Source organism: Polistes canadensis, unplaced genomic scaffold (genome assembly GCF_001313835.1).
Source record: "Polistes canadensis isolate GaletaPanama2010 unplaced genomic scaffold, ASM131383v1 scaffold_215, whole genome shotgun sequence".
Taxonomy (NCBI): domain Eukaryota; kingdom Metazoa; phylum Arthropoda; class Insecta; order Hymenoptera; family Vespidae; genus Polistes; species Polistes canadensis.
In genome coordinates this window covers 33742-43834 of record NW_014569762.1, presented here as the reverse complement: position 1 = coordinate 43834, position 10093 = coordinate 33742, and positions in this window count along the sequence as shown.

Sequence of the window (10093 nt, the reverse complement as noted above, 5' to 3'; positions counted from 1 at the left end):
CAATCAATAGGAAGGTAACAACGCAGAGGATGACGACACAGGGGACCAATGACCTATTGACACTTCAAGTGGCGTGATCCCTTGATCAATAAAAACAATCGATATGTCTTCTTCTCAGCGATAACAGACGGCGCATTAATCATGCTAGCCAAGAGGTGCTGCTATCTAGTCTGAGGGGCGCAATTTTCGAACAATAGTAAACGGTTAATTTATCAATAAGTTTCCCAGTCAATTTACCTTTGCCACCAAGTAACTTTTTTTTTTTTTTCCATTCTTATCTTTCATTTCTTCTACTGTATTATTTACTATGTCTCTTAGCCGTTTGCCCATTCTTTTTTGAACATGCCCAATACATTCTTTCTTCGTTAYTTCTGTCTCACCATAAGGAGCAGCCTTCAAAATCCCCGAATAAGTTTTAGAGTYACCATCACCGATGTAGTTTCTAAAACGAACTTGATACTTTTCCAATGAACGTTTGAACATGGTAATAACAGCATCAACTTCCATTTTTCCTGATGACCCATCGTGGTTAGCTGAGCATACGTCTTTGTGCTCTTTCCACCATTCCTGATATTCAGCAGTATCCTTGTGAGATTTCCAAGGCTCGCATTGCTTACAGTAAGAGCTTTTAACTAAAAGATCAATTATTTTTCCACTGTAGTATCCAATTAGAGATGTAACTCCAAATAGAGAAGTAAATCCCCTTTTTTTCCAAGTTCCATCTCCCGAGACTGTTAAATCACTCTTATGTTCATCACCCTGCTGTTCAGACGTGGCATTCATTTCCTCAACACAAGCTTTTTTTAAAAGTTTATCTGTGACTACTGACACACATTCGTGGATATTTTTAACGATCATATCATATGAAGTTTGGAGCAAAAAAGCTGGCATGTCCATTAGCCCACAAAATTGAGTAGCACCTTTCAAACCTAACCCAAGGGTTCTCATCACAAATATAAATCGTCGATTTATTTCATACGAGTGTTTGACAAAGTTACAAGAGTTTACACTACGAGGACTACATTTATCACATAAGATAACAATTTTAAAACCAAGTCCACGTTCTGATGCTGTTTCAAATTTTACTGGCTTACGGCAAGTTTTACACTCACTAATAGCCGTAAACACAGTTATAAAATTTAAAATTCTATATTCAACTGACGTATCGCGAGTTACATATATTTCCTCTTGCGCTTTAAATTTTTTTGCTGAGGCGCTGAAACTGCTATCATCATATTCCACAGTTTTCGGACTAAAAACGTTCTTCCGTTTATTTCTTCGAGACAACTGTTCACTGGAAGTTCTACGAGTTTCTCTGCTAATTTTACGAGGCATTTTTTACTTTAATTAATTAAACTATACACACTGAGAAATACACAAACTGAGCAAAAACACAACTTGTCCACGTGGAAAATCACTTTTAACTGATGAGTTCACATATTTTTAACTTAAAATTCCTCAACATAGGTTTCAGGTATAAACTAGACCTTTTGTATTATTATCTTAGGGTCCCAAACACAATATAAGTCGAGAACAAAAGTATAGCGGCTACCATAAACAGCAGCTACTCCGGCTCGTGCTCCGCCTACTTTCTAACGCTCGGAGACGTTCTTACTAATACGCTCATATCTCCGAAACTAATTGTCGGATCGATTTGAAATTTTTAGAGAATATTCTTGAATGTATTTACATTCAAAAAATGAAAAAAAAAAAAAAAAAAAAAAATTTTTTTTTGAAAATCGCAAATGGATATAACCCCTTACAGGAGGGAGTTATAGACGGTTAATAAATCTAATGAACAATTTATTTTGAACTAGTTGTACGTTTCGTCCCTTACTGTGGGGACTTCATCAGCAACTTGATCATTTAAAGTTCACGTGTCCATACATATTATCTTTTTTACAGAGTCATACATTTCAATAAAACTTAACATATTACAATACAATTTGATCCTAAAACACCTTATTTTATCACACGTAATCAAATACTTTTTATTTTTTATTTGACTAGTTCAAAATAAATTGTTCATTAGATTTATTAACCGTCTATAACTCCCTTTGAGACGTATATATTAATAACATATTTTTGGACAAGAATATTGATAATCTTGATAATATTTTGGGAAATTCAATACCTGTTTTCTCTAGTCGTTCTATTTTATAAAATTCATTTATGTATTCGCTTGTATTGACTAGACTTCATTTCCATCCTTACTAATTGTTTTAATAATAAACTTTGTCTCATTGCACCCCTTGATTGATGGACATTTTTTCATTTTTCACACGCTTCTTGAGAGGTTTTCGCGTTTTTTTATATTGCTTTGTTGGTCTGATTGCACACTTATAACAATATAATCAAACGCACATTCATCTAAGACGGGCCATCTATTTTCTTCTGTCTTTTTAATTAATCCAGTTATATTTCCCCACAATTCATTAACGCGTAACACGCTTATCATTTCTAATTTTCATGTTTCGTTATTTGAATTGTTTAATTTCTCTATCTTAAAACTTGAAGCGTTTATATTTTTCAACACGTGGTTATCTAACCTCAAAAAAAAATTAACCTCAATAATATATAATATGTATGTGAACACGTGTTTACCGATTTCCTGTTACGTTTATAATTCTCCTCTAAATTTTGTCCCTGGGCCTATAACCTGTTGGGATTATTCTTTTGCAGGATCGTTTGGTCAGATCGAAAAAGATAGCAATCGTTTGAACAATTAACGTATATTGTATTATAACTATGTATTACAAGTTTTACAATGCGTCCTCCTACTCAATCGAGTGGTGTTCGGCGAAGAAGAAGAGTGACCGTTTCCCTTTTGTTTCATCCACTTCCTCGTCTTCATCGCGTTACCCATCCAGGCGTTATAGCAATAGGCGCCGAATTCAACACTCCCTTTAACCGCTGCATCTATCTATTTACTATTTTTATATTCAATAATCTTACATATTCCATTTGCTTTATCTTTGGTAAAGATTTCGTAAGATTTTCGTAAGATTTCGTAAGAATATCTGTTTTCTTTGCAGTCGTCTTTAGGTATGTCACATTAATTTAGTTGTTGTGTGTATGATATTTTATGTCTATATATTTACTTCGTGGATGCTGTTGTACATTACTTTTACTTAAACTTATTGCACTCTGCTTATTGCAATACACTTTAGTTAGGCCTTCGATCCGTTTATCCTGTTTCATATGTTACATTAATTTTCTTAAATATATGACTTCTTTAGTTACCTCGAATAAAATAACATATACTCTGCTTCCATTAATGACAATGCTACGGATTTTTGCTTCTTCGAGTTCCAACTAATTGGGCCTTTCGCTAATGTGTCATATCCCGTACATGACCGTCTATCATTTATATCTCCTGCCCAATCGGAATCTACATACGCTTCTAGTTTACTATTTATTTTTCTATATACTATCTTATAGTTTAATGTACCACGCAAATATCTAATTTCATGTTTTGCACTTTTCCAATGACTAACATTTGCATCATAGCAGAATCTGCTTAATGTATTAATGGCAAAAGCTATATGTGGTCGCGTTGCATTTGCTAAGTGTAAACCGCATAAGAGTTCATAAAACCGTTACTTTTAATAGCGGATAATTCCTAATAATTGTAATAACCCGTTACCGTAAGATACATAAGAATCATAAGAAGGGTTTCATAAGAGAATTGAGAGGCGAGTTTTTGGTATCAGTATATATTTTTATTATAAAGTCACTATCTCGACGTAAGATTTCCCGAGCCAACCATTAACATAAAACTAAGCCTCACTCATAATAACTAACATAAGAACTGACACATACTGAACCCCGCCATATTGTCCGACTGCCCTTTTATACTTTTCTCCATCGAACAACGGAGCATCGGTTTCCCTCCCTCCACGGGGGACGCATACGGCCTATGTTCTTCACACTTAATCTTAAGAGTATCGATATACTAAAAAACACCCTACACACTCACACTAGTGCAGGCGCCAACGTGCACGAATCTGCATAAGACGTTTACAATCGGCCAGTCCTGACGGTGACCGCCCTCGGTCACTAGACTATCACACATACATAAAGACGCAAACGTAAAATGAATATGAACATAAGGTTAATACATACATAAGAAGTACATGAATACAAACATAAGAAACAATCAAAAAATTAACACATACATAAAAGTAATAATCTGAAAGAATAAAAATCTAAGATAATCCATACATAAAAAATACAATTATAAAATAAATACAAACGTAAGGCTAATACACATATAAAAATGCTGATATTAAAAGGGTACAAAGATAAGATAAACGCATACATAAGAAATAAAATCACTCGGATACAATATTTAATAATATTTTAATAATTTTTTCTTTTTTTTTTTTTTGGTTGCGCATCGGCTTATTTTATCGATATAAGATTCTTAATCAAACGCAAATTAATTAATCTAATCAATAACTAAAATAATATTTATTCTTACAAACATGAAGCGAGATGCGATATCGGTGATAATCTTAAAAAGGAAAAGAAATGAAACATAATACAATTGAATTTTAATCATAAGTATAAAATATACTAAATTTAAGCTTGAGATTGTTCTCTTCTCTCTTTAACTCTTGGCTTGTTCCGTCCCCCGCCAGGGACGCATGTTACAATATTCCCATGTTCCCTGATACTACGGTCTTTGAGGTATTTGGAAGCCGCCTATATCGGCAATTACATACCTATCGTTTCGTAATTTTTTTATAACTTCGTACGGACCCCTAAATTCTGGTATCAGTTTTTTCCCAACACCCGGAGTGCTATCAAAATTCCTTACCACCACATAATCACCGACATTAAATTCTGACCGTATCTTATGATGGCGTTTATCGTAATACTTTTTGTTGTAATTTTGCTTCTCAGCCATTCTATCTTCGGTCTTATTCCTAATTGCTTTCAAATCGCTTTCGCTATTCGCGATGGTGTTTTCTAGATAAATACGGACGTTATCGACAATGTCACCCCTCTGGGTTACACCGAATAATAACTTACTAGGAGATTCCCCGGTTGATGCATTCGGACTGTTATTTAAAGCATATTCAATATCCGTTAAAAATTGATGCCAATTTTTCCCCGATAATTTGTCATTTAATTTTGCTAACGTTGGCGCTATGGTCCTGTTATTATACCTTTCGACTTGCCCGTTGTTTGCCTGAGGTGAACCCGTGGCGATCTTTATGTGATTCACATTTGAACTTAACGTAAAATATGAAAATTCTTTCGTGGTAAAGCATGTTCCCCTGTCCGATATAATATTCACAGGCTTACTGCAGTTGTGGAAGTATTCTGTCAAGTGTTTAATCGCTTCTTTGCTAGTAGTGGTTTTAGTGGCGTACAATTTCAAAAACTTCGTAAATGCGTCTATAACCAAAAATATATTATACGCTTTCGTCGACCTTTGCTTGTCTATAGGGCCAAAATGGTCGATGTGTATCGTATGAAAAGGAACGTTCCCCTTTAGTATGTTATGTAAGCTGCCCGTCGGTTTACCCGAACTCGGACTGTAAGATATACATTTAAGACAATTTCGAATGTGGACCGATACCACCACCTTCTCCTTTAAATTTGGAAACCAGTAGTTCTGCAAGATAATGTCGTGAGTTTTGTCTACTCCTCCTAAGTGGCCTATTTCGTCGTCATGATATTTATGAACAATAGTTCCCTTCCATCGCCGACGGTACGTATATAAAATAAAAGTTCATCGCCCTTTTTTCAATATACCAAGCAAGCCATTCCTAATTTTGTAAAACTTATCTTCGGTGGTTTCTAACCTGCTGCGTCGTAATTTTCTAATCTCGGGGTCTTGGTTCTGGCACACCGACAAGTTAWATTCGAGAGTGTTGTCTTCCACAACCATAACGTAAGCTGACCGACTGAGAGCATCTACGTGCGCCATACGCGTGCCTGCCCTATGTTCGACGGTGTAATCGTAACTTTGCAMTTCTAACGCCCAGCGGGCGATTCTAGGATTGATATCTTTTTTATCTAAAGTGAGTTTGAGCGAGTTGAGAGTGCAGTCTTCTGTAATTATCTTAAACTTGATCCCTTGCAGGTAAATCCTGAATCTTTTTAACGCATAAATTATTGCAAGGGTTTGTAATTCGAAACTGTGATAGCGAATTTCTGCACTCGTGGCCCGTTTCGAAAAATAAAAGATAGGATGGAATTTCAAATCTGGTTTTTTCTGTATTAAAACTGCACCGAAACCTACGGAACTCCTCGCGTCACAGTGTAATTCTGTCTCGTCATGTGGGTTGTAGATGGCCAACACTGGCGCGTTAACTAATTTATCCTTTAACTTTTCCATTGCTCGCAGGTGCTCCTTGCCGAAAGCGAAGGTAACATTCTTTTTAAGTAAGTCATAAAGTGGTTTCGCCGTAAGGGCGAATCCTACCACAAATTTTCTAAAATAGGCACATAATCCTAAAAATCTTTGTACGTCCCTGACRTTAAGTGGTATCGGGAAATTTTCAATAGCCGCTACGCCACTGACAGTCRGCTTGATTCCTCCTTCCGTAATCTGGTATCCTAAATACTCCTCCATTGTTGTAAATAAAAACTTGCATTTATCTAACCGTAATTCTAGTTTATTTTCTACTAGTAATTTAAGTGTTAGTTTTAAAATTTTTAAATGGTAATCTAAATTTGTAGTCGCAATCAAAAAGTCATCTATATATGCGACGACATCCCCTGTTTTAATTAAGTCATCTAATACTGCGTTAACAAATTTTTGGAACTTTAACGGGGCTGTTTTTAGACCGAAAGGCATGCACAGACAACACTCATACTGCCCTTGAGATGTGACAAATGACGTATACCTAACTGACTCCTGGGCCATTCTAATTTGGTGGAAACCGTCTCTTAAATCCAGTAGGCTAAAATATTTTTTCCCGTTTAATACGTCTAATTGATCTTCGATTAGCGGCAAGGGATAGCGATCGCTTATTGTAACTTTATTTAACGCGCGGTAATCGACGCACATTCTATTCTTACCGTTTTTTTTTTTTTTTTTTTACTAACACAATAGGGGACGAGTAATCCGATTCGCTCGGTCGAATTATTCTTCTTTCTAGCAAATCTCCTATTATTTCCCGAACTTGGTTTTTCTCGACAAACGATAAGCGACGGGGAGAGAAATGAAATGGCTGATGCTCTTGTAATGTTAATTTYAGCTCCATGCTTATTCTAGGCTTTTCCGGACGAGGTGCATTTAAGTAATTTACCTTTAAGATTTCTTTCAATTCATTTTATTTTTCCACCGCGATTTCGGAATTAATGTTCAATTCGGTAGTTTGATTATCRGTGGAATCATTTATTTCTATATTCATAATCTGATTTATCACTACCTCTTCTTCGGAGCGCCTATCTTTYCTGCTTAAACCTAATCCACATTTTTTTAATGCGTTGCGACCTAAAATAACGGAGTTCACCATTGTAATATCCGGTACTACCAACAGACGAGTGCCAACCCTTTCGTCGTCATTTAATTTTCAACTATCTCTATATGTAGCCGTGTACCTGCAGACGACTATKATTAATACCATAATATTCATTTTCGAGTTCTGATGCAGGGTCGATCGCTAACCCTTTCCTTATGAAACTTACGGGGCTACCGGAGTCCAGTAAGGTGTCTAAAATTAAGATGTAGTGTATATTGCCTGAATCGACATTATAAGTTATCTTCCTGATGTAGTCGTCATCGGTGGTCAGGTTCCTGGTGACGCTGTGGACTTCGCCACCCTTCTCCGGGCATTCTGGTCTAAGATGTCCATGTTTACCGCACTTGTAGCAGCTGCTTCTTTCCCTCTTCGGACGGAGGCAGTTCCCCGCAAAATGTCCTGTCTCTCCACAGTTGAAGCATCTGGCATAACTTTCCTCCGACGGCTTCTTATGGTCGATCGGTTTTCTTTTTCCTTCTCCCGTCGGCCGCCTTCCTCCGTATTTTGTAGGACTTCGAGGGCCCGTCGCTCGCATCCTTAACCCGGCGTATAGCGTAATACTTTCAAAGGCCGTCAGCAACGACTCCTGGTCWCGGAAATTAATCATCCGGGCCTGGTTTCTTAATGCAATGTCGAGAATGCCGTCTATCGCATACTCCAAAATTTCTTGTTCTGGGAGGGGGATTCGGTAACCCAGAATCATTTTGTCATGTAGGTAATCTCTAAACGACTCGTTGCCGTTCCACCTACGTTCCTCAAACTGTTTTTTCAACGTGATAATACTTTGTCGCGAGCTAAACATCTTCTCTATTGCTGCTAATAATTCTTCCATTCCATCAGTCACGAATTCGGGTTTTGAGTGAAACCATCGCAATGCTTTTCCCCTCAATTTTAGGCTAATTATCATAACGATTTCGGTATCCCGAAGCCTGGTGCATTCGTTGTATATAGCGTACTCGTCTCTCCCAGACGATAAAGGTACCAACGCTTCCATCAAAAACGTCGATCATATCAGAGGTTACACTCAAGTTGACCTCGCGGTGTCGATCACTCCTCACTCTTGGTCGTTGTTCCGGTGTTCCCCTAAGTCGCTCGACCTCACGCATAAGGTCTCCTACCTGCCGACGGAGACTTTCTACTTCGCCGCCTTCGGTAGCCGGTGTTTCTAAGGCGGTCGCTCCGTCGTCGTAAGTTGTATACAAGTTGGCTTTATCCCTCCAATGAAGTTCAGCTAAATGTAATCTTGCCATAAGCTCGGCTTTCGTGCCGTACATCGTCAAGCCTCGAGCGCGTAACTTTTCTTTTTGCTCGGTTACTCTAAGTTTGCAGGTTGTTGCCATGTTTTGTAATTTTCGTAGACACTTTCACGTACAACCTGCATAAGTCGTTTACATAAGTAAATAAGATTACCTATTAGTTCTATATAAGGTTTAACTTTCATTTCTAAAATCTCATCTTTTGACTGAGAGGTTCTTTAGTTTTCATTAATTTCATGTTTTTTTTTAATAGCAGATTAATTTAACAATTTTCCATCCTAAACTTTTCTAATAGACTTTTTGTATAACTATACGCATTTAATTTTCATACTATTTGCAACCCGCTTGTTTCAGTCCATAGTTTGTGACTTTCAAATGTTTCATACATTTATACGTTGTTTGTGACTTTCATGATATCGAAATCCATGCTATGCCGCCTTTTTATGTAGTTGCATACCGACGCAACATACCGCCCCCCTTGAACGGCTCCCGTTCAAAATTGCCCTATTCACAACTTATAATATAAATCATTAAAGAATATTAGACTTATGATACATACATTTGGCTCTTAAACATATTACAAAAAATTTGATTTAATTTTTCAATTTCTTTCGTTCGTCTCGATATCGCTTAATAACGGAGATATTTTTTTTATACTACGTTTAAAATAACCATTGGCGGTTTTAACCGTGACCACTCGTGTTATGCTGTCAGCACCGGGATGTAATTCCGTCACCCGACCTAATGGCCATTTTAGGGGAGGAGAATTGTCTTCACAAAGAGTTACCAACGTGCCTATCCCCTATGTCGTCTGCCATGCCCTTGTGCCACTTCTTGCGGGTTGTTAATTCGTTTAGATATTCCTTGTTCCAACGAGACCAAAAATGTTGTCTCATTTGTTGTACCTGCTGCCAGTGCGATAGCCGGTTGCAAGGTAGGTCCCGATAATCGTGTTCTGGCAAACTAGTTAGCGAGTCACCTATTAGGAAATGACCAATGTTGAGCAATGTTTCCCCGACTACACGAATCAAATGGTGTTTAAACGATTTCACTGCCGCCTCCCATATCCCACCGAAATGAGGTGATCGGTGGGGGGGATGAAGTGCCACCTGATCCCCTCGTCCGATAACTTACGCGAAACGCGATCTTGCAGTTCATTAGCGGCGCCCACGAAATTTGTTGCATTGTCTGAATATATTAGGTGTACAAATAAGTTTCCGCCGTTTTTAATTAAAAATTAAGTATTTATTCTAGAAGAATGGTAATTTTAAGATTATTTAAAATACTGTCCATCACTTGCAATGACTTTTTCCCATCTCTCAGGCAACATTCGGATCCCACGTCGGAAGAACT